Here is a 26,358-nt window from a genome sequence, read left to right as displayed (position 1 = left end):
CAGAATCTAGTAAAAGTAGTCTGCAATTGCTAACAATACTGGTCTTAATGCTGTAAAAGTATAAAGAAAGAAATGAATGGAACACCATGAAAATGTTGGCCTCTTTCAGTTGCCAGGAAATGATGTAGCTTTTATGTCTTAAAAATATATAGTTTGCTCCTTTTTGGTGCAAATAGTCATTTAATAAGAGTTATCTCTGCACATCCAAAATAGATTGAGTTAGTTTCCATTACTCAAGTTGAATACAGCAAACCGTTCCATTCATCCTGTTTGCCTTTTGGTTTTCTCACTATCTCTCTGCATTTACACCTGCATTATAACTTAACCAGGGGTGACCTTCCACAATGAATCTTATATATAGGCTGTTTTAAGCATTTCTTAATAACAATTTTCCAGACTATCTTAATTTCCTAGCCAAAAAATAAAGTAACATAAAATAGCCCAGGCTTCATGCCAGCATCAAATATGGGTGTAAATTAAACTGCTTAGTTGGAAGCCAATTCTGAATTTTTTCTTGATCAAGATGAGATAATTAGCACATCTGCAAAGAGCATGTAGTTTTTGTTATCTGTGAAGACTTTGCCACAATGAATACATCATTACCTGCACAAATAGGAAAGTAGAATGCTGCAGTTCATTTTCTGAGCTGCTGTGAGTGAGGAAGAACAGCAAGCAGACCTTATCTTTTTCTTATAATTAGCATTGCTGAAACAATTTAAAAGCAGAACCAAACAAAGATAAAAATATAGATTGGTAACAAGTTGGGAAGAGTTTATTATAAAAGAGACCTGTAATTACTTAAAGAACAGGAAGACCTGTGGTTTAAAAGTGTGCAACATTGAGTAATAGGAATTTCCAGACCTAACCATACTCCAGGAGATAATAAGAAAAGAAATATAAACCAAGGAATTAGGCTTCCTTAGAAAAATCGAGCTGCAGAAAAGGAATATATTTACACCTTGACAATGAAATATGCAAAATACCTCTTTAAGTTGCTGATAAAGTTCACAAGGCCAAGCTCCAGAATAGAGTGGAGCCAGGAGCTTAGGGATATACTCTTTCATCCTGCAACATGATTTATCTGTTTTATGAATATTGATGTTGTGATAAATAAAACTGCGATAAGGATGATGGCATTCTCCAATTTGCCAGTGGGCTATGTTCCAAGATTGTTTGGATAACAAAAGCCGAATTGAAGGAAATTGTGCAGTTGTGTTCTGACTTTGGGTGCCCGGAACACAGAAGCAGCCCCATGCTGCATACCCAATGGCGCCCATGGCTGGAGCGGGGAGATCCTGAAGTGTGCCCAGGTAAGTGGAGATGGAGAGGCCTGGAAATTAGGGACTGAGGGTGATGGCAGATAGGATTTTCCTCTAAGAAAAACCTCAAGGCTCTCTCTTGGTCTTAGGTCAGCCCCTGGTTATATTCCCACTCTCCATTTTTCCTCAAAAGGGCCATGGGGACTGGTCTGTCTGCTCCTCTTTTCACTGCTGCCATCTGAAGCTCCCAGCCGTGACTTCTCTACTCCTCGGCCCACTGGAGAAAATGATTTAGTGGGTCACCTGCCTTTCCTTTGCTGAAGAAGCTTAAAGCTCTTTTGCAATTTTATAGCAATTTTTACCAGTAGCAACATTTATTCTTTGAACAGCTATTTTTGAGGACATACTATGTTTCAGGCATGTAATTAGACAGTAGTGACATAAAGATGAGGGAGTTCAGTTGCAAACACATGGTTCTCTGCAGAAGGAAGTTAGTGCCAGACAACAAACAGACAACTAAAATAACACACGACGTTTTTATCCTATCCATTAGAATAACTACTATCAAAAACAAAGACAAAAAACAGAAAACAATGGGTACAGGAGAGAAATGGAAAAACTGAAATCCTTGCATGCTTCTGGTGGGAATTTAAAATGGCTCAACAGCTATGGAAACATTATGATGATTCCTTAAAAATTTAAAACTAGAATTACCATATGATGCAGAAATTTCACTTCTGGATATATACCCGAAAGAAACGAAAGCAGGGTGTGGAAGAGATATTTGTACATTCATGTTCAGAGCAGAATTATTCACAATAGCCACAAGGTGGAAAGAATCCACGTGGCCATCAATGAATGATTGGATAAAGAAAATGTGGTATAGTCATGCACTGGAATATTATTTAGCCTTAAGAAGGAAGAAAATTCTAATACATACCATAGCATGAGTGAACTTTGAGGACATTAGGCTAAGTGAAGTAAGCCAGTCACAAAAATATAAATATGTTATGATTCCACTGATATGAGGTACTTAGAGTAGTCAACTTCATAGAGACAGAAAGTCTTCATTGAGAACAGTGGCTCTTAGGGCCTAGGGGAGGGGAAGATGGGAGAGTTGCTTAATGAGTGTAGCATTTCAGTTTTCCAAGATGAAAAATTCTGGAGATTGGTTTTACAACAATGTGCATGTACTCACCAGTACTCAACTGTACACTCAATAAGGAACATGTGAGTATCATAAAAGTATCTATTTATAGAGGACTAAGAGGATGTAGACAGAAAACACCAACAACTGGAGTGGGGGGAAAGCATACCTAGAAGAGTTCAACAGTGAACACAGTGTTCTCAGAACACAGGCATGGAAGAACAAGCGGGTATGGACAACATGTCGCAATGTGCCAGGACAGACGCTGCTTCCTGCATGGCTGGAATGGAAACAAAGGGGAGAGAAAATGGTGTAGAAGAAAGTACAGGGCATGAGATTTCTGGAATGTGTATCTGCAGAAGGTGTTAATTTGGCACTGCAATTGGAAGTGAATGTCGGTCTCCTCAAACCTCTCATTAGCTCTAATCACCACAGCCCACCTACCCGGGTGAGGGTCAGCCACAGTCCACCTACACTACCGAGGGTCAGCCACAGCCCACCTACACCACCGAGGGTCAGCCACAGCCCACCTACATCACCGAGGGTCAGCCACAGCCCACCTACACCACCGAGGGTCAGCCACAGCCCACCTACACCACCGAGGGTCAGCCACAGCCCACCTACCATGTTGAAGGTCAGCCACAGCCCACCTACACCGGTGAGGGTCAGCCACAGCCCACCTACACCAGTGAGGGTCAGCCACAGCCCACCTACACCACCGAGGGTCAGCCACAGCCCACCTACACCACCGAGGGTCAGCCACAGCCCACCTACACCACCGAGGGTCAGCCACAGCCCACCTACACTGGTGAGGGTCAGCCACAGCCCACCTACACCACCAAGGGTCAGCCACAGCCCACCTATACCACCGAGGGTCAGCCACAGCCCACCTACACCACCGAGGGTCAGCCACAGCCCACCTACACCACCGAGGGTCAGCCACAGCCCACCTACACTGGTGAGGGTCAGCCACAGCCCACCTACACCACCAAGGGTCAGCCACAGCCCACCTACACCACCGAGGGTCAGCCACAGCCCACCTACCACGTTGAAGGTCAGCCACAGCCCACCTACACCAGTGAGGGTCAGCAGTGCAGATGCAGGTTGAATGGGAGTAGTCGCTGCGTAGATGGGATCTGCAGAGGGAAGGGTGAGGGAGAAGAGTAGAAAAACAAAATTGAAAACACAGTGGAAAGGGCTTGGACTTCCTCATTCAGTCCAAATGTGCATTTTGGCCCAGGCACAGTGGCTCACGCCTGTAATCCCAACATGTTGGGAGGCTGAGGAAGGTGGGTCACCTAAGGTCAGGAGATTGAGACCAGTCTGGCCAAAATGGGGAAATCCCGACTCTACCAAAAATATAAAAATTAGCTGGGCCTGGTGGCGAGTGCTTGTAGTCACAGCTACTCAGGAGGCTGAGGCAGGAGAATCGTTTAAAACCAGGAGGTGGACGTTGCAGTAAGCTGAGATCACGCCACTGCCCTCCAGCCTGGGTGAGACAGCAAGACTCCATCTCAAAAAAAAAAAAAAAAAAAAAAGAAAAACGCATTTTGCACCCAGCCAGGAGGCAGGAGCTACCTGTACAACACAAAAGATTAATAATATATTTTTAACGTAGAGTTTTTGAAAGAGGTACTTTTGTGAATGCAAAGCATTGTTCCCATGAGAAAAAAAACTAGACCAAAGGTAACTATTTTTTGAGACACAAAAACATTAACCAGAAATGTGGCGAGAAAGTTTTAGCAATACTGAACTTGAGGCTGGCACTTGATTTGTTTTCTACATAGTTCTCCCTGCTTTTTTGGGCCAGTGACTGCTTTTTCCTATCACTGCTGATGAGTTCATTTTCCTCATTGCTCGGGATGACAGATTCACACTCTTCTCCTGGCTTGTGTGTGGCACGTACACAATGCCTCATTGTCATCAAGCCAAAGTCTGCTTTTTCACAATGGATCAGCGCAACATCACTTCATAAACGCACGACTTCAAGGGAATCCCAGTAGTCAATTTACCTTGAATTTTAATTTAAAAATTCCATCTTACTGATTATAGAAACGAAAGACATAATACTTTATAAGTAAATTAGGACATGCAAACATGCAGTTGAAAACAACCACAACAAAAACCCCTTAGTATAAACAAGCTTCATTTAAATGTTCTTAGATTTCTCATTGACACCACAGTGGGTATCAGTTGAGAGCCTCTCATGGTCTTTCCAATTCTAAAGCTACATGAGTGTATTTCTCATGTTAAATTATTTATCAGCCAATGTCTTTGGCTTCCAAACACTGGGATTTCTGTTTCTCAAATGACATTCTAAGATGTGAGTTGATTTGCAGCTTAAGTAAAGTGAAAGATCTTAGAGCATTTGGAATCCATTCTTCAGCGACTCTGGTTTCTGTTCCTACTTTCCTAAAAGTGTACCTCAAGCCACAGCCTTGGAGGAAGCCATGGATCGTGTTTTGAGTATGTTTGGTTCCCTCCACCTGCCTCCAGTCCCCTGTGAACATCTTCCCAGAATGCTTCACTACTGAGGCAAACCAGAAGCAGTGAAATGACTTCAGATTCTGAAAACCCCTGCCCTTCCTGGCAGCGAGAAGGCGGCACACTCTGCAAACTAAATGGGTCTGTAGTTTCAAAGAAGTGAGGGCTTCTTTTTTTGTTTTGTTTTGTTTTAGGGTACATGTGCACAATGTGCTGGTTTTTTACATATGTATACATGTGCCATGTTGGTGTGCTGCACCCATTAACTCGTCATTTACATTAGGTATATCTCCTAATGCTATCCCTCCCCCCTCCCCCCACCCTACAACAGGCCCTGGTGTGTGATGTTCCCCTTCCTGTGTCCAAGTGTTCTCATTGTTCAGTTCCCACCTATGAGTGAGAACATGTGGTGTTTGGTTTTTTGTCCTTGCCATAGTTTGCTGAGAATAATGGTTTCCAGCTTCATCCACATCCCTACAAAGGACATTAACTCATCATTTTTTTATGGCTGCATAGTATTCCATGGTGTATATGTGCCACATTTTCTTAATCCAGTCTATCATTGTTGGACGTTTGGGTTGGTTCCAAGTCTTTGCTATTGTGAATAGTGCCGCAATAAACATACGTGTGCATGTGTCTTTATAGCAGCATGATTTATAATCCTTTGGGTATATACCCAGTAATGGGATGGCTGGGTCAAATGGTATTTCTAGTTCTAGATCCCCGAGGAATCACCACACTGACTTCCACAATGGTTGAACTAGTTTACAGTCCCAACAACAGTGTAAAAGTGTTCCTCTTTCTCCACATCCTCTCCAGCACCTGTTGTTTCCTGACTTTTTAATGATCACCATTCTAACTGCTGTGAGATGGTATCTCACTGTGGTTTTGATTTGCATTTCTCTGATGGCCAGTGATGGTGAGCATTTTTTCATGTGTTTTTTGGCTGCATAAATGTCTTCTTTTGAGAATTGTCTGTTCATACCCTTCACCCACATTTTGATAGGGTTGTTTTTTTCTTGTAAATTTGTTTGAGTTCATTGTAGATTCTGGATATTAGCCCTTTGTCAGATGAGTAGATTGCAAAAATTTTCTCCCATTCTGTAAGTTGCCTGTTCACTCTGATGATAGTTTCTTTTCTAGTGCAGAAGCTCTTTAGTTTAATTAGATCCCATTTGTCATTTTTGGCTTTTGTTGCCATTGCTTTTGGTGTTTTAGACACCTAAGCGTGAACTAGAGTGGATAAGATCATCTGGCCCCATGGTGAGAAGACGAAACATGGAGAATTCATTCAGTTTTGCAAGGACAGAGTCCAGCATGAGGAAGATAATGTAAAGTATTCTGGTGACAAACGATCTCATTTCCAAGCCTGATTTAGTTAGTGGAACTAACCACAAGTGTGATCCAGCTTTTGCCAGCACGGATCTCCTCCCCCAGTGGTAGGAAGATGGCTGAGCCAGGGGAGGCTGAACGGCAGCATCTTCCCCAAATTATCTGCATTTGCTTCCACAATGCTGCCGCTTGCTAAGAAGGAACAACTTCCAAAGCAGCAAAAACAACTCTCACGTTTTACTAGTAGTTTATTAGTAGTAGTACTAGTACAGATGCTCCTACTTGACATAATAGGGTTACATCCTGACAAACCCATCGTAATTGGAAAATGCATTTAATATATCTCACCTACAGAACATCACAGGTCTCACCTACCTTAAATATACCCAGAACACTTACATTAGCCTATGATTGGCAGAATCATCTAATATGAAGCCTTTTATAAAAAAGTATTGCATATCTCATGTCATTCATGAACACAGCACACTGTGGAGTGTGGTGTTGGTTGATTCCCCTGGATTTCCTGGCTTCCTGGAAGCTGGGGCTGGCCGCCCTGATCTGCATCACAAGAGTCTTCCTACCACATGCTGCTAGCCCAGGCAAAGAGCTCAGTTCAAAATGCGGTGTCTACTGAGTGCCCATCACCTATGCACCATTGTAAAGTCGAAAAATCTTACACTGTAGGATTACTAGTATTGTAGTAATCATTCTGCACTATTTGGAAATATTTGTACCTGAACACTGCTAGAAATAAGAAAGTGTTGGTGATCTTCCTTTGTAAAATAAAATTGTCCTAATTAAGAAGGAAAAAACAAATTTATCATGACTGCATTTTGTTATTATGTGGGCTTATTATTGTAATAATTAGCATTACTATTGTTTCATAATAGCCAGCTTTAGGTAGTATAAAAGCATGGACCGTATTAGCTAGAAAACCAGGTTTTAAGTCTACACTCTGCCTTTTATTAGCTGTGTGTCTTCAACTTACAGCAGTCCCTCGGTACACCTAGGGAATTTGTTCCAGCACTGGGTCAGCCCTACAGAGCTCGCATAAATTAACAGTTTGCCCTCCTTATATGTGGGTTTCACCTGCCCTGAATACTGCATTTTCTGATCCATGTTTTGTTTAAAAAAGTTGACCCACATAGTTTAAACCCATCTTATTCAAGGGCTGTTTTTTTTTTTTTTTTAAGAGAAATGTAATTTATTTCAGGTAATAAATGTATTAAAGTACCAAAACGACATTAATTTTTAATTTCAAATTACAATTCAATCCTGTAATAACACAGATAGGAATGGGGTGGATGGGGCCAATACTCATGTGGTTTTTCTTTGGTGTATTCAGATCAGTGTCCTGTATAGTGCCATGCACACAGGGGACCGGACAGGATTTGACTGACAGTATAGCTTAATTCAGATTATAGCATAGTGGGGCTTTTAAAAAGAATTTTATTATTAAGATTAAAATAATGGACTGAAAAAGTTCCCCCAGGTTCATTAAGTTTAACACATAATATAAAGTCCTCTTTCTTTCTTCTTGCACTGCCAGTCCTTTCAAATAAGCATTCTGTCCATTTTCAATCCATATGCCCTTAGCTCTCAGAAATCTGCCTTTTTCTCTGTTTACTTGTCTGAACCTGAACTCCATTTTTTTTTTTTAAATTTGACTTTAAGTTCCAGGATATAGGAGCAGAACATGCAGGTTTGTTATGTAAGTATACCTGTGCCAGGTGGTTTGCTGCACCTATAAACCCGCTGTCTAGGTTTTAAGCCCCACATACCTTAGCTGTTTGTCCTAATGCTCTCCCTCCCTTCACATCCCACCCCTTGACTGGCCCTGCTGTGTGTTGTTCCCCTCTTTATGTCCATGTTTTCTCATTGTTCAACTTCCACTTGTGAGTGAGAACATGCAGTGTTTGGTTTTCTCTTCCTGTGTCAGTTTGCTGAGGATGAAGTCTTCCATCTTCATCCATGTCCCTGCAAAGGACATGAACTCATCCTTTTCTATGGCTGCATAGTATTCCATGGTGTATATGTGCCACATTTTCTTTATCCAGTCTATCACTGATGGACATTTCCGTTGGTTCCATGTCTTTGCTATTGTGAACAGTGCTGCAATAAACATATATGTGCATATGTCTTTATAGTAGAATGATTTATAATCCTTTGGGTATATACCCAGTAATGGGATTGCTGGGTCAAATGGTATTTCTGGTTCTAGATTCTGGAGGATACGTCACACTGTCTTCTACAATGGTTGAAGTAATTTACATTCTCATCTACAGAGTAAAAGCGTTCCTGTTTCTCCACAGTCTCACCAGCATCTATTGTTTCCTGACTTTTTAATAATCACCATTCTGACTGGCATGAAATGGTTCTCATTGTGGTTTTGATTTACACTTCTCTAATGATCAGTGTCAGGCCTCTCAGCCCAAGCCAAGCCATCGCATCCCCTGTGACCTGCACATATATACCCTGATGGCCTGAAGTAACTGAAGAATCACAAAAGAAGTGAATATGCCCTGCCCCACCTTAACTGATGACATTCCACCACAAAAGAAGTGTAAATGGCCGGTCCTTGCCTTAACTGATGACATTACCTTGTGAAAGTCCTTTTCCTGGCTCATCCTGGCCCAAAAAGCACCCCCACTGAGCACCTTGCGACCCCCACTCCTGCCCGCCAGAGAACAAACCCTCTTTGACTGTAATTTTCCTTTACCTACACAAATCCTATAAAACGGCCCCACCCTTATCTCCCTTCGCTGACTCTCTTCGGACTCAGCCCACCTGCACCCAGGTGATTAAAAGCTTTATTGCTCACACAAAGCCGGTTTGGTGGTCTCTTCACATGGATGTGCATGAAATTTGGTGCCGTGACTCGGATTGGGGGACCTCCCTTGGGAGCTCAATCCCCTGTACTCCTGTTCTTTGCTCCATGAGAAAGATCCACCTATGACCTCAGGTCCTCAGACCAACCAGCCCAAGGGACATCTCACCAATTTTAAACCAGGTAAGCGGCTTCTTCTTACTCTCTTCTCCAACCTCTCTCACTGTCCCTCAACCACTTTCTCCTTTCCACTCTTCAATCTCTCCTTTCTCTTAATTTCAATTCCTTTCATTTTCTGGGAGAGACAAAGGAGACACATTTTATCTGTGGACCCAAAACTCCGGCGCCGGTCACGGACTGGGAAGGCAGACTTCCCTTGGTGTTTAATCATTGCAGGGACACCTCTCTGATTATACACCCATGTTTCAAGGGTGTCAGACCACGCAGGGACGCCTGCCTTGGTCCTTCACCCTTAGCGGCAAGTCCTGCTTTTCTGGGGAAGGGGCAAGTACCCCAACCCCTTCTGTCCTTGTCTCTACCCCTTCTCTGCTTTTCTGGGGACAGGGCAAGTACCCCAACCCCTTCTCTCCTTGTCTCTACCCCTTCTCTGCTTTTCCGGGGACAGGGCAAGTACCCCAACCCCTTCTCTCCTTGTCTCTACCCCTTCTCTGCTTTTCTGGGAGAGGGGCAAGTACCCCTCAACCCCTTCTCCTTCACCCTTAGCGGCAAGTCCTGCTTTTCTACTGGGCAAGAACCCCCAATCCCTTATTTCTGTGCCTCAACCTCTTATCTCTGTGCCCCATCTCATTTCCACGCCCCAACCTCTTATCTCTGTGCCCCAATCCCTTATTTCCGCACCCCAACCTCGTGTCTCTGCACCCCAATCCCTTATTTCCATGCCTCAACCTCTTATATTTCTGCACCTCAATCCCTTATTTCCACACCCCGACCTCTTATCTCTGCACCCCAATCCCTTATTTCCATGCCCTGACCCCTTATTTCCATGCCCCAAACCCTTATATTTGTGCCCCATCCCTTATTTCCCTGCCCCGACCTCTTATCTCTGCGCCCCAACCCCTTTTCCCACTTTTCTGGAACGTAAGAACCTCCGAACCCCTTCCCTCCATTTCTCTACTCTCTCTTTTCTCTAGGCTTGCTTCCTTCACTATGGGCAACCTTCCACCCTCCATTCCTCCTTCTACTCCCTTGGCCTGTGTGCTCAAAAACTTAAAACCTCTTCAACTCACACCTGACCTAAAACCTAAATGCCTTATTTTCTTCTGCAATGCCGCTTGACCCCAATACAAATTTGACAGTAGTTCCAAATAGCCAGAAAATGGCACTTTGAATTTTTCCATCCTGCAAGATCTAAATATTTCTTGTCGTAAAATAGGCAAACGGTCTGAGGTGCCTGACGTCCAGGCATTCTTTTACACATCAGTCCCTTCCTAGTCTCTGTACCCAGGGCAACTCGTCCCAAATCTTCCTTCTTTCCCTCCCGCCTGTCCCCTCAGTACCAACCCCAAGCATTGCTGAGTCTTTCTAATCTTCCTTTTCTACAGACCCATCTGACCTGTCCCCTCCTCCCCAGGCTGCTCCTTGCCAGGCCGAGCTAGGTCCCAATTCTTCCTCAGCCTCTGCTCCTCCACCCTGTAATCTTTTTATCACCTCCCCTCCTCACACCTGGTCCGGCTTACAGTTTCGTTCCGTGACTAGCCCTCCCCCTCCTGCCCAGCAATTTACTCTTAAAAAGGTGGCTGGAGCCAGAGGCATAGTCAAGGTTAATGCTCCTTTCTCTTTATCCCAAATCAGATAGCGTTTATGCTCTTTTTCATCAAATATAAAAATTCAGCCCAGTTCATGACTTGTTTGGCAGCAACCCTGAGATGCTTTACAGCCCTAGAGCCTAAAAGGTCAAAAGGCCATCTTATTCTCAAAATACATTTTATTACCCAATCTCCTCCTGACATTAAACTCCAAAAATTGGAATCTGGCCCTCAAATCCCACAACAGGACTTAATTAACCTCACCGTCAAGGTGTACAATCACAGAAAAAAGTTGCAATTCCTTGCCTCCACTGTGAGACAAACCCCAGCCACATCTCCAGCACACAAGAACTTCCAAATGCCTGAACCGCAGCAGCCAGGCGTTCCTCCAGAACCTCCTTCCCCAGGAGCTTGCTACACATGCCGGAAATCTGGCCACTGGGCCAAGGAATGCCCGCAGCCCAGGATTCCTCCTAAGCCGCGTCCCATCTGTGTGGGACACCACTGAAAATCCGACTGTTCAACTCACCTGGCAGCCACTCCCACAGCCCCTGGAACTCTGGCCCAAGACTCTCTGACTGACTCCTTCCCAGATCTTCTTGGCTTAGCGGCTGAAGACTGATACTGCCCGATCGCCTCGGAAGCCCCCTAGACCATCACGGACGCCGAGCTTCAGGTAACTCTCACAGTGGAAGGTAAGTCCATCCCCTTCTTAATCAATATGGAGGCTACCCACTCCACATTACCTTCTTTTCAAGGGCCTGTTTCCCTTGCCTCCATAACTGTGGTGGGTATTGACAGCCAGGCTTCTAAACCTCTTAAAACTCCCCAACTCTGGTGCCAACTTAGACAATACTCTTTTAAGCACTCCTTATTAGTTATCCCCACCTGCCCAGTTCCCTTATTAGGCTGAGACACTTTAACTAAATTATCTGCTTCCCTGACTATTCACGGACTACAGCTACATCTCATTGCTGCCCTTCTTCCCAATCCAAAGCCTCCTTTGCATCCTCCTCTTGTATCCCCCCACCTTAACCCACAAGTATAAGCTACGTCTACTCCCTCCTTGGCAACTGATCATGCACCCCTTACCATCTCATTAAAACCTAATCACCTTTACCCCGCTCAATGCCAATATCCCATCCCACAGCATGCTTTAAAAGGATTAAAGCCTGTTATCACTCGCCTGCTACAGCATGGCATTTTAAAGCCTATAAACTCTCCTTACAATTCCCCCATTTTACCTGTCCTAAAACCAGACAAGGCTTACAAGTTAGTTCAGGATCTGTGCCTTATCGACCAAATTGTTGTGCCTATCCCCCCTGTGGTGCCAAACCCATATACTCTCCAATCCTCAATACCTCCCTCTACTACCCATTATTCTGTTCTGGATCTCAAACATGCTTTCTTTACTATTCCTTGCACCCTTCATCCCAGCCTCTCTTTGCCTTCACTTAGACTGACCCTGACACCCATTAGGCTCAGTAAATTACCTGGTCTATACTGCCGCAAGGCTTCACAGACAGCCCCCATTACTTCAGTCAAGCCCAAATTTCATCCTCATCTGTTACCTATCTCGGCATAATTCTCATAAAAACATACGTGCTTTCCCTGCTGATTGTATCCGATTAATCTCCCAAACCTCAATCCCTTACAAAACAACAACTCCTTTCCTTCCTAGGCATATAGTTAGTGCAATCAGAATTCTCACACAAGAGCCAGGACCGCACCCTGTAGCCTTTCTGTGCAAACAACTTGACCTTACTGTTTTAGCCTAGCCCTCGTGTCTGCATGCAGTGGCTGCCGCTGCTTTAATACTTTTAGAGGCCCTCAAAATCACAAACTATGCTCAACTCACTCTCTACATTTCACATAACTTCCAAAATCTATTTTCTTCCTCATACCTGATGCATATACTTTCTGCTTCCCGGCTCCTTCAGCTGTACTCTCTCTTTGTTAAGTCTCCCACAATTACCATTGTTCCTGGCCCAGACTTCAATCTGGCCTCCCACATTATTCCTGATACCACACCTGACCCCCATGACTGTATCTCTCTGATCCACCTGACATTCACCCCATTTCCCCAAATTTCCTTCTTTCCTGTTCCTCACCCTGATCATGCTTGATTTATTGATGGCAGTTCCACCAGGCCTAATCACCACACATCAGCAAAGGCAGGCTATGCTATAGTACAAGCCACTAGCCCGCCTCTTAGAACTTCTCATTTCCTTTCCATCGTGGAAATCTATCATCAAGGAAATAACTTCTCAGTGTTCCATCTGCTATTCTACTACTCCTCAGGGATTATTCAGGCCCCATCCCTTCCCTACACATCAAGCTCAAGGATTTGCCCCCACCCAGGACTGGCAAATTAGCTTTACTCAACATGCCTGAGTCAGGAAACTAAAATGCCTCTTAGTCTAAATAGACACTTTCACTGAATAAGTAAAGGCCTTTCCTACAGGGTCTGAGAAGTCCACCGCAGTCATTTCTTCCCTTCTGTCAGACATAATTCCTCAGTTTAGCCTTCCCACCTCAATACAGTCTGATAACAGGTGAGCCTTTATTAGTCAAATCAGCCAAGCAGTTTTTCAGGCTCTTAGTAATGGACTAAAGGTCTTTTAAAAACACACCTCACCAAGCTCAGCCACTAACTTAAAAAGGACTGGACAATACATTTACCACTTTTGCTTCTCAGAATTCAGGCCTGTCCTCAGAATGCTACAAGGTACAGCCCATTTGAGCTCCTGTATAGATGCTCCTTTTTGTTAGGCCCCAGTCTCATTTGACACCAGACCAACTTAGACTGTGCCACAAAAAAACTTGTCATCCCTACTATCTTTTGTCTAGTCACACTCCTATTCACCATTCTCAACTACTCATACATGCCCTGCTCTTGTTTACACTGCCGGTTTACACTGTTTCTCCAAGCCATCACAGCTGATATCTACCTTTTATACCTGTTTTTCTCCTTCTCTTATTCCATTTAGTTTTTCAATTCATACAAAACCGTATCCAGGCCATCACCAATCATTCTATACGACAAATGTTTCTTCTAACAACCCCACAATATCACCCCTTACCGCAAGATCTCCCTTCAGCTTAATCTCTCCCACTCTACGTTCCCATGCCACCCCTAATCCCGCTTGAAGCAGCCCTGAGAAACATCGCCCATTCTCTCTCCATACCACCCCCCAAAGATTTTCGCAGCCCCAACACTTCAACACTATTTTATTTTTCTTATTAATATAAGAAGGCAGGAATGTCAGGCCTCTGAGCCCAAGCCAAGCCATCGCATCCCCTGTGACCTGCACGTATACACCCAGATGGCCTGAAGTAACTGAAGAATCTCAAAAGAAGTGAATATGCCCTGCCCCACCTTAACTGATGACATTCCACCACAAAAGAAGTGTAAATGGCCGGTCCTTGCCTTAACTGATGACATTACCTTGTGAAAGTCCTTTTTCTGGCTCATCCTGGCTCAGAAAACACCCCCACTGAGCACCTTGCGACCCCCACTCCTGCCCGCCAGAGAACAAACCCCCTTTGACTGTAATTTTCCTTTACCTACCCAAATCCTATAAAACGGCCCCACCCTTATCTCCCTTTGTTGACTCTCTTTTCGGACTCAGCCCACCTGCACCCAGGTGATTAAAAGCTTTATTGCTCACACAAAGCCTGTGTGGTTGTCTCTTCACATGGACGCGCATGAAAATCAGTGTTGTTGAGTTTTTTTCATACATTTGTTGGCCACATAAATGTCTTCTTTTGAAAAGTGTCTGTTCATATACTTTGCCCACTTTTTGATGGGGTTGTTTGTTTTTTTCTTGTAGATTTGTTTAAGTTCCTTGTAGATTTTGGATATTAGACCTTTGTCAGATGGGTAGATTGCAAAAATTTTCTCCCATTCTGTAGGTTGCCTGTTCACTCTGATGATAGATTTTTATTGTTGTTGTGCAGAAGCTCTTTAGTTTAATTAGATCCCATTTGTCAATTTGGCTTTTGCTGCCATTGTTTTTGGTGTTTTAGTTATGAAGTCTTTGCCCATGCTTCTGTCCTGAATGGTATTCCCTAGGTTTTCTTCTAGGGTTTTTATGGATTGGACTTTTATGTTTAAGTCTTTAGTCCATCTTGAGTTAATTTTTGTATAAAGTATAAGGAAGGGGTCTAGTTTCAGTTTTCTGCATATGGGCCAACTGTTCTTAACCTTTCTAGGACTGAATTTCCTCACTGTAAAATGGAAGGAATGACCTCTTTTTGGCAAGCAGATTGTAAAATTAAAATAATATAATGCAAGTGAAAATGTCACATTCATGGGAGTCTAAAAAGTTGCAATTGTTTTAGCAGCCCTAGAAATGTAATTCACTCCTGTAGTTTAAAATGTGTTATTTGCATATTAATCTTAACTACTACCCACTGGCTCACAGCAGCTTGAATCTAAATAAAATAGCTTGGAGAAAGTCATTGCTTATTTTAAAGTAGTTATGATTTTTGTCAACATAAAACTGAGATATTTTGTAAAGTTAGTTAAGACAATGTTGCTCTTACTCAAAATTAACCAGTGGTAGCCCCTCTTTTTTCCAGGCAGCCTGAGTTTCTTCAGTGGCCCCTGAGGGCTGACATGGTCTGGTCCCTTGCTGGGTCCCTGGTCCCATCCTGTTCACTCACTCTGCTCCAGCTGCCCAGGCCCCCTCACTGCTCCTCACAGGCTTCCTCTCAGAGGCTCTGTGCTTGCATCTCCTAGGTTGGGAATTCTTCCCTGAGGTGGCCCCATGGCTTTCTCCCTCCACTGCTCACTGTGTTAAAATTCACACAGAGACAAACACACTCACACATATGCACACACTCCGGTCTCCATTCCTACCTCATTTTCTTTTCAGATCCCATGTCCCCGTTATGCACCCTTTACTAACAGGCTTCACTTGTTTGTTGAGTGTCTGTCTCCTCTTCTGAAATGGGTGAGGCAAGAGCAGGATGAGCACATTATTTATGAGATATTCTTGGATCCTTTGAAAGTTACATTAAACAACTGACTCTGCCAAACTGGGATGTGCTCACCCTGTCCATGAGGACTGAGATTTTTTATTATTATTTATTTACGCATAGACGGGGTCTCACCCTGCTACCCAGACTGGAGTGCAGTGGCACAAACATAGCTCAGTGCAGCCTGGAGCCCCTGGGCTCAGGCAATCCTCCTGCCACAGGCGCAAGCACCACACCTAGTTTGAGAGCGTGGCTGCATTCTCAGCGCTGTATCTCCAGGGTCTGCTTTACTGTAGAGTGCCTGGTAGGTGCTCAGTTCATATGATACTGGTTGTTGAATGAATGAATACATTCTGAAGCCTGACTCCAAGTCTACATCATGTCTTGCTTCTGGTTTGTTTCCCTGATACATTTCTCTCTTCAATCCATTCTTCTCATTGCTACCTAAGCAATAAGTGACTGTACTATCTAAAAAAAAAAGTGCCCCTATCATCTCAATACTTAAGCAGAAAGTCCAAACAACTTAGTGTTGCTTCCGGATCCTGCCACCATCTTGGCTTCTCAAATATCCGTTTCAGGCTCATTTCTCAACCCTTGTTCCTAAGACTCTGAGCTTTCAGTCACTTCTTGAAGTTTCCTGAAGTAGTAAGACCTTTTATGGAGATACCTTTGTGCAGGATTCTGTCTTCCACCAAATATCACTTTTCCTCCCTTAATTTTGCAAATTCATATTCATCCCTCAGTCCTGGTTCACAGGTCACCTTGTCAAGTCCTTGAAGTGCCTAAGTATTTTGTTTTGTCAGAGAGATTTTTTTCTACATTTTAAAAGAACAACCACTAATTATTTCTTATATTTGCTGCAAGATAATTTATTTAAAAATGCCTTAGCCTTCTACATGTGTAAATTAAGTTTAATTCATATTCCAGAAGTTACTAGTTTGCAATTGAAGTATGTTAACAAAGACTTCACACTCTAGATATATCTACGGCCAAGTAGGTCAATTCCCATCTAAATACACAGCAGCGGGTTTGTTAATCAGCATAAAGAATGCTAGAAATAGTTCTCCTTTTTTCTTGATAAAATAAATAATGCTCTCTCTATATAATTGTCTGGAAAAATTCCATGGACTCTGGCATTCCTGTGTGAGTGGAATCTGGGAACCTAGCAGGATCACACCTGTAATGTTGCATCCAAGATCTTTGTAGCCATTGGGTCTCTTTGCCCTACTCTTAGGCAGGATTGCTCTGTCTAATCTAACTCAGAGGTTAGTGGATCCCACCATTAGAATGTAATTGTGCTTTTCCTACAATAACCTTTGGTGTGAAATGCTTGTCAGGGTGTTTATAGTAGAGCACAGGACATCATTAAGTTAAAAAATACACAGGTTGTGTGACTGTGTTGAGGCATTTATGCTTCTAAGTATTTGAGTTTGTGGTAGACTTAGTTTGCAACTTGCCTTAGTCTGCAACTTGCCTTTATTATAACTTTTTACCTAATTTTAAAAGTTCCAACCAGCCTGTAGTTGCTGAAAGCAACAGATGTTTATAAAGGACCCTACAGATGCTGACCACATTGGCTTCCATCAGTCTGACATGGTGTGATAATGATGTAATTATGTGCCAAGGTCAGCTCTGCCCATGAGGACTGTGAGCTCTCAGATGAGCCTTCTTCTTATCTGTACTCACGGAGCTGGACACATTGGTGGGTTGACTCAGCTGATGTTTGTTATGTGGATGAGCAGATGAAATACTAGACCTTTAACATTAGAGACAGCTAAAGGAAATGTAACCTAAAAGATGTAAAGATAATACAATTGGTGGAGTGATGGTTTAGCCACTTGTGTTGCCTGGGATTTAGGAATGTCCCCAGGATACAAGAAATTCAGTGAAAACACCAGGACAGGACCAGGCAAACATGGACCGCTGGTCACTCTGACAGGCCTTCTTTCCCTTACTTAAATAATTACTCATGTTGAAAAATTTTAAAGCATAAACAAGGTTGATAACATTTTGCACTCTTTCTCAATAAAAACCCCTAATTGTTTACATATAGAAGGAAAGTTTCTCAACATAATAAAGGCCATTTATGGGAAACCTACAGCTAATATCATAATCAACAGGGAAGAACTGAACTCTTTTGCACGAAGATCTGGTATAAGAGAGGGCTGCCCACTCTCACCACGTGCCTTCTACATAGTACTGGAAGCACTAGCAAAGGGAATTAAAAAGGAAAAAGAAATAAAAGACATCTAAACTAAAAAGGAAGATGTAAAGTCATCTCTGATTGCAGATGGCATGATTCTATGAGTAGAAAACCCAAAGATTCCAGAAAAACTATTAGAAGAAATACATGAATTCAGTAAAGTTGTAGAATACAAAATTAACATATAAATAGCAGTAGTATTTCTTTTTTTTTTTCTTTTAATTCATCTGTATTTGAAACAACTTTAAGCAGAATGTGACTCGGGCACTACATTTCCATCCACAAGACTGGCTCTGAGTTATTTTTGAACAGTTTTATGATATGCTTAGGTAGACTTATAACTTTGCGCCTCCAAACAATACTTTTCTTTGGAAAACAAGCCCTATGGAGAGTTCCTTCCATCCAGTTGCTTCAGTTTAACCTGTTTCTAGGGGACTAGTACATGCGGAATTGGCAACTCCAGGGGATGAAAAGTTCAAAAAGTAGATCCTACAAGATGTAACAAATACTTTTCTTCTGAACATCAAGGTATAGCTCAGGAACACTTTGATAACAAGATTTGGTCTACTAAGGAATCGGGCTTGATAGCTAAACACTTTAGACCACAAAGTTAGCATCATGTTACATACATCTTACATCTGTCAAAATAAGCCAATGTGAAACTAAGAAAGCATTGCTAACTCTGCTTTAGTGCCTAAGGTATCACAGCATCACTTAGAAATAGACAGAAATCTTAACTTCCCCTTAAAGTAGTTGTTGTCATGCCATACAGACTATTTAATGTTAACGAAAATGAAGAAAAACATCCTTGAAAATATATTCTCAGAGGAACTGTAGAGTACCGAATAGGTAAGTCATCCCTCAGCTGGAGGTTGGTCTACTTTTCCAAGCGTGATGTGTCATCATCTCCTTCGAGGGGTGGCATTTCTTCAGTTACAGCTGCACTGGTATCATCAGCAGTAGGGTCATCTTCATCAGTACCCAGACCAAGTTTGTTCATCCTGTAGATCCTGTTAGCATGTGTCTGGGGATCTTCCAGCCCGAAGTCAGAAGACAGGAGTGCAGTTTCATAAAGCAAGATGACCAGATCCTACACAGACTTGTCATTCTTATCAGCCTCTGCTTTTGCCTTAAGGTGTCAATAAAGGAATGGTCGGGGTTTATCTCCAGGTGTTTCTTTGCTGCCATGTAACCTGTTGTTGAGTTGTCTCTTAGGGCTTGAGCTTTCATGATTCTCTCCATGTTTGCTGTCCAGCCATATGTGCTTGAGACAATACAACATGGAGACGTCACCAATCGGTTTGACACAACCATCTTTTCAACTCTTCTCCAAAATGTCTTTCACGATTTTGCAGAGGTTCTCAAACTTTGGTTTCCCCCCCACCCCCCTTCCTGTTTCTTTTTCTCTTCTTCATCCTCTGGAAGTTCCAAGTCCTCTTTGGTGACTGACACTAAAGTCTTCCCCTCAAATTCCTTCAGCTGCTGGACACAGTACTCATCAATGGGCTCGATCATATAGATCACTTCCAAGCCATGTTTCCAAAAACGTTGCACAAAGGCTGAGTTAGCTACCTGGTCCTTGGTCTCACCTGTGATATAATAGATATGTTTCTGGTTTTCCTTCATTCTGGTGCAGTAGTCGTGGAGATAAACCATCTCATCACCAGAGGTATATGTGTAGTATCTTAGCAGCTCTGAAAGCTTCTTCTGATTTTGAGAGTCTCCGTGTATTCCAAGCTTTTTGTTTTTAGAGAACGGCTCATAGAACTTCTAGTACCTCTCTTTACCTTCTGCCAGTTCAGTAAAGAGTTCTAGGCATTTTTTGACCAAATTCTTCCTGATAACTTTCAAAATTTTGCTTCATTGCAACATCTCACGGAAAATATTTAGAGTGAGATCCTCCGAGTCTACCACCCCTCTGATGAAGTTCAGATATTCAGGGATTAGCTCCTCACAGTTATCCATGATGAGATCTCTGCGTGCAAACAATTTGATCTTGTTCTTTTTCTTTCTGGTTTCCAACAGCTCAAAAGGAGCAAGTCATGGGACAAATAGAAAGGCTCTGAATTCCAACTGTCCTTCAACTGAAAAATGCTTCACTCCCAGGTAATCTTCCCAGTTAATGGCCAAGCTCTTGTAGAATTCTCTGTATTCCCAATTAGTAATGTCATCAGGATATCTGGTCCAGATAGGCTTTGTTTTGTTGAGTTCTTCTTGATCGATGTACCTTTCCTTAATCTTCTTCTTGTCACCATCCGTCTTTTATTCTTCTTCTTCGTCAGAACCAACATCTTCAATTTCAGGTTTGTCTTCGGACTCTTTCTCTTCTTTTTCCTTTTCTTCTTCTTTATCTTCCTTTTCTTCAGCCTCATCATTGCTGACTTCTTTATCATGTTTCTTCTCCACAAAAAGAGTGATGGGATATTCAATAAACAGAATGTTTCTTCACAATCTCCTTTATTTTTCGTTCCTCCAAGTACTCAGTTTGGTCTTCTTTTAGCGGTAGGATAACCTTTGTTCCATGACCTATAGGTTCACCTGTGTCTGTCCTCACTGTGAATGATCCCCTTAATGAGGACTCCCAGGCATACTGTTCATCATTGTTATGTTTGGTGATCACTGTTACTTTCTCAGCAACTGAATAAGCAGAATAAAAACCAACACTGAACTGGCCAATCATAGAGATATCTGCACCAGCCTGCAAAACTTCCATGAACACTTTGGTCCGAGACTTGGTGATAGTTCGAAGGTTGTTGATCAAGTCAGCCTTGGTCATTCCAATTCCAGTATCCACAATAGTGAGTGTTCGATCTTGTTTGTTTGGTATAAGGCTAATATGCAGCTCTTTCCCAGAGTCTAATTTACTGGGATCCGTCAAGCTTTCATACAGGATTTTGTCCAATGCATCTGATAAATTTGAAATGAGCTCTCTCAGAAAGATCTCTTTGTTCAAGTAGAAAGTATTGATGAACAATGACATCAACTGGGCAATTTCTGCCTGAAAGGTGAACGTCTCAACCTCCTCCTCCTCCGTTGGTTGGTCTTGGGTCTGCGTCTCCTCAGGCATCTTGGCTAAGGGACCACACGGTCTCTGCAGTGCAGCAGCACCAGGACGCTGAAGCAACTCTAAATATCCACAGCACTTCTATACACAAATAACAACTTAGCTGAAAAAGAAATCAAGAAAACAATCCCATTTATGATAACATTAAAAACAAAATAGTTGGAATAAATTTAACCAAGGAGGTAAAGATCTGTAGGCTAAAAAATACAAAATATTAATAACATAGATTGAAGAAGACACAAATAAATGGAAAGATATCTAATGTTTGTTTCTCAGAATAATTGATATTGTTAAAATGTTTATACTGCCCAAAGCAATACGGATTAATGCAATCCTTATCAAAATCTCAATGGTATTCTTCACAGAAATAGTAAAAAGAACCTTAAAATTTGTACAGAACCACAAAAATCCCTGAATAGCCAAAGCAATACTGAGAAAGAAAGGCAGTTATCACACAACCCTATTTAAAATCATATTACAAAGTAATATTAATCAAAGCAATATGATATTAGCATAAACACAGACACATAGGCCAATGGGACAGAATACAGAGCCCAGAAATGAATCCAAACATATATATTCAGCTAATTTTTGACAAGAGCGCCAAGAGGACACAATGAGGGAAGAAGAGTCGTTTCAAAATATGGTGCTGGAAGGCCGGGCATGGTGGCTGAAGCCTGTAATCCCAGCACTTTGGGAGGCCAAGGTGGGCGGATCACGAAGTCAGGAGTTCCAGACCAGCCTGGCCAACATAATGAAACCCCGTCTCTACTAAAAAAATACAAAAATTAGCCGGCCATGGTGGTGGGCACCTGTAGTCCCAGCTACTTGGGAGGCTGAGGCAGGAGAACTGCTTGAACCCAGGAGTCAGAAGTTGTGGTGAGCTGAGATTGTGCCACTGCACGCCAGCCTGGGTAACACAGCGAAACTCTGTCTCAAAAAAAAAAAATATGGTGTTGGAAAAACTGTATTTCCACATGCAAATGAATAAAACTGGATGCTTATCTTACTCCATTCACAAAAATCAACTCAAAATGAAAAAAAGACCTAAATGGAAGACCAGAAATTATAAAACTCCTAGAAGAGAACATAGGGGAAAGTGGCAATAATTTTTTGGACATCACACTTAAAGCCCAGGCTGCAAAAGCAAAAATAAGCAAATGGGGCTACATCAAACTAAAAATTTTCTGCACAGCAAAGGAAGCAATCAACAAACCAAGAGGCAAATGACAGAGGTGTAGAAGATATTTGCAAACTGCATATTTGATAATGTGTTAATATCCTAAATTTAAAAAATAACTCTTACAACCCAATAGCAGAAAAACAAATAACATTATAAGAAAACCTAGGCATTACCATTCAGGACATAGGCATGGGCAAGGACTTCATGTCTAAAACACCAAAAGCAATGGCAACAAAAGCCAAAATTGACAAATGGGATCTAATTAAACTAAACAGCTTCTGCACAGCAAAAGAAACTACCATCAGAGTGAACAGGCAACCCACAAAATGGGAGAAAATTTTCGCAACCTATTCATCTGACAAAGGGCTAATATCCAGAATCTACAATGAACTCAAACAAATTTACAAGAAAAAAACAACCCCATCAAAAAGTGGGTGAAGGACATGAACAGACACTTCTCAAAAGAAGACATTTATGCAGCCAAAAAACACATGAAAAAATGCTCACCATCACTGGCCATCAGAGAAATGCAAATCAAAACCACCATGAGATATCATCTCACACCAGTTAGAATGGCAATCATTAAAAAGTCAGGAAAAACAGGTGCTGGAGAGGATGTGGAGAAAGAGGAGCACTTTTACACTGTTGGTGGGACTGTGAACTAGTTCAACCATGCTGGAAGTCAGTGTGGCAATTCCTCAGGGATCCAGAACTAGAAATACCATTTGACCCAGCCATCCCATTACTGGGTATATACCCAAAGGACTATAAATCATGCTGCTATAAAGACACATGCACATGTATGTTTATTGCGGCACTATTCACAATAGCAAAGACTTGGAACCAACCCAAATGTCCAACAATGATAGACTGGATTAAGAAAATGTGGCACATATACACTGTGGAATACTATGCAGCCATAAAAAATGATGAGTTCATGTCCTTTGTAGGGACATGGATGAAATTGGAAATCATCATTCTCGGTAAACTATCGCAAGAACAAAAAACCAAACACCACATATTCTCACTCATAGGTGGGAATTGAACAATGGGAACACATGGACACAGGAGGGGGAACATCACACTCTGGGGACTGTTGTGGGGTGGGGGGAGGGGGGAGGGATAGCATTGGGAGATATACCTAATGCTAGATGATGAGTTAGTGGGTGCAGCACACCAGCATGTCACATGTATACATATGTAACTAACCTGCACATTGTGCACATGTACCCTAAAACTTAAAGTACAATAATAAAAAAAAATAAAAATAAATAAATAAATAAATAAAAATTGGGCAAAAAATGAGACAGTTCTCCAAAGACATAAAATTGGTCAACAGGCATATGTAAACATGCTCAATATCATTAATTATCAGTAAAATGCAAATTAAAACCACAATGAGATACTACCTCATACCCGTAAGCATGGTTGTTATCAAAAAGGCAAGAGCTAACGTGTGCTGGCAAGAGTGCAGAGAAAAGGGAAGCCTGGCACACTTTTGGCGGGAAAGTAGATTGGTGCAGCTCTTATGGAAAACAGTATGGAGGTTACCATATGACCCAGCAATCCCTCTTCTGAGTCTCTAGGCAAAGGAGATGAACTCACCCTCCTGTAAAGACACCTGCACTTCCGTCTTCATTGCAGCATCATTTGCAACTGTCAAGATATGGAAACAACCTAAGTGTGTGTTAATTGACCAATGGGTAAAGAAAATGTGGCATGTATGTACAATGGAATAACATTTGGCCTGAAAAAAAGGAGATCGTGCCATTTCCCACAACATGGATGGAACTGGAGGACATCCTGCTAAGTGAAATAAGCCAGACACAGAAGGAAAATACTGTGTGGTCTCAGTTATATGTGGAATCTATGAAACGATAAATCGGAAAGCTCAAATATGCAGGGAGAGAGAATAAAACCGTGGTTACCAGCGTGAGAAGTTGAAGAGAAAGGAAATGGGGAGATGTAGGTCTAAGGACACAAAGTGGAAACACAGAGGATGAACAGATGTGTCGGATGAATGAGGGTAGAGTTTTAGTGGACAACATGAGGATTACAGTTAATACAATTGCATGATATTTGTAGATTTTAGCTGCTTTTGTTACACACAAAAAAGTAACTGTGAGATGGTAGATACGTTCATTTGCTTCACCATAGTAACCATTTTACTATCTATATGTATCATATAATATCATGTCTCAAACCTCAAATATATACAATACAATTTGTTAAAAACAAGACAAAATATAAACAAGGTAAAAGAAACGTGGCTATTGATTGGTATATGCAACTTCTTTCAAAAAATCTTGGAAGATAAATAGCAACAAATGTTCTGAATGCTACAAAACATTGCTTTAATTTACAGCACCACAAATGCCCTAAATTAAGAAGATGCCTTTATCTTTTATTCCTCTTGCATTAGAAGATGTTACAGATGGTAGTAATAATAAGACTGTCTTGCTCTTCTAAAGCTCTTTATAGTTTTTAAGGCACTTTCAGAAATTGTGATTTCTTCTTCACAATAAGCCTTTAAGGTAGGTCTTGCAGACAGTACATGGTAATTACGGTGCAGACTTATCTACGAATTCGGACATAACAGGAAGTGCAATTGCTGTGAGAGAGTAAAACCAAATCACTGAGTTATAAAAAGACACAATGTCTCCTAGGCCCAAAGTATCAGCTTCCTAACTACAGATTAACCATTGATAATGATATATGTGTTAGGAAACAGAGAAACAAAACCCAGAATTTCAACTGACAGTGGCCTAAACGATAAAGCCATTTAATGGTCTCTCAGGGCAAGCTGTTCAGACCGTCCAGGGCTAAGGCTCAGCAATGCCACCAAAACCCAGGTTCCTTCTCGATTTCTACTGCGTCATCTTAAGTGTGTTGGCTTGATTTTTTGCACCCTAAAATGATGGCACTGCTCCAAGCCCAGTCTCATGTCTCCAGTAAAGGCACGAAGAAGGGAGAAGGAGTGGCCCCAGCTGTCCCTTCTGTCAGGAATGCAGAAGTTTCCCTTGAAAGGCCCAGCAGTCTTCAGTTGGTCTACTATTGACCAGAACTACCAAAAAGCCATCCCAGCTTCAAGAGGCACTAGAGAAGAGGCACTAGAAAGCAGGCATTAGCTCTCTACTGGGAGGAGACAAGGAAGAATGAGATTGGCATTGAGCATTGTCTCAGCCAGCTGAGAGTGTCTGTGGCAGCTTGTAAGGAGAAGGCCGACAACCAGAGCACACAGCTCTGAGAAGGCCACACCCCATGATGTGTGCTCCGCTGTGGGCAGTGAGGGGCTGGAGGATGGGGCATTCTGCTCAGAGTGAGAATCTGGCTGGGGGATCTGGTAAACCGTCACCCAGGAATACCTACTTCTCTTCGCTCTCATTCCACACACACCAAAAAGCCTTTTTGGTTGAAGTTCAAGCTTCTCAGGAAACTTGAGACAGTGAAGTAGATGTCTATGTGAGAACAAGCTAAAATTTTGAAAATAAATCAATCATCAGCTTAGCTTATCTATCCTGTGAATTTAGTTTTGAGAAGTCCAATTTTTTTACTCTGATTTTTAAAAATCATATTTGTCTGCTGCCATTGTCTGATTTCTGGACTTGCAAAACTGAGGACCAAATCATGAACCATGTTATATTTGCCAAGAAAATGAGCTTGCTCAAATTACATGGGTTAGGGTATACATGAATCCATTCCACATTTGAGTTATATCAAGCATGTCTTTTACTAGCTGGCCTGTCTCTTCCAAATTTTAACAGAAATAATTGTTCCATTTTGCCAATGAGAAAATGGGTTCAAAAAAGCTTAAATCTTGTTTCACACATTCAGTGAGGTACACAGGGCATAAACACAGGTCCTCATGTCTCCAGGAAAATACCCACCTTAAAATTCCAAGAGAACTCTTTTGGGTATCCATTTTCCCTCTGCACCTGCTTTCTCTTTAGCTCTGACAGGAGCTGAAGTATCCTTTAGCCTCCAAGTATAATGAGTGTGGAAGGACTAGAGTGTACAGCAATGGGAGGGGATCGGTGCAAACAGCAACATTGCAATATTGAGTAAGATGACCTGTGCCACTTAAAAACCATCCCAGGGAGGCGATGGCAA

General features: G+C 42.2%; 1 pseudogene; it reads right to left on the bottom strand.

Moving 5' to 3' along the window:
- Positions 1-18,878: 18,878 nt before the first annotated feature.
- Positions 18,879-21,083, bottom strand: LOC100991767 (heat shock protein HSP 90-alpha-like; annotated as a pseudogene).
- Positions 21,084-26,358: the final 5,275 nt, after the last annotated feature.

Source organism: Pan paniscus, chromosome 3, assembly GCF_029289425.2.
Source record: "Pan paniscus chromosome 3, NHGRI_mPanPan1-v2.0_pri, whole genome shotgun sequence".
NCBI classification, from domain to species: domain Eukaryota; kingdom Metazoa; phylum Chordata; class Mammalia; order Primates; family Hominidae; genus Pan; species Pan paniscus.
Note: the sequence above shows the minus strand (reverse complement) of the source record. Positions and strands in the feature narration are given on the sequence as shown.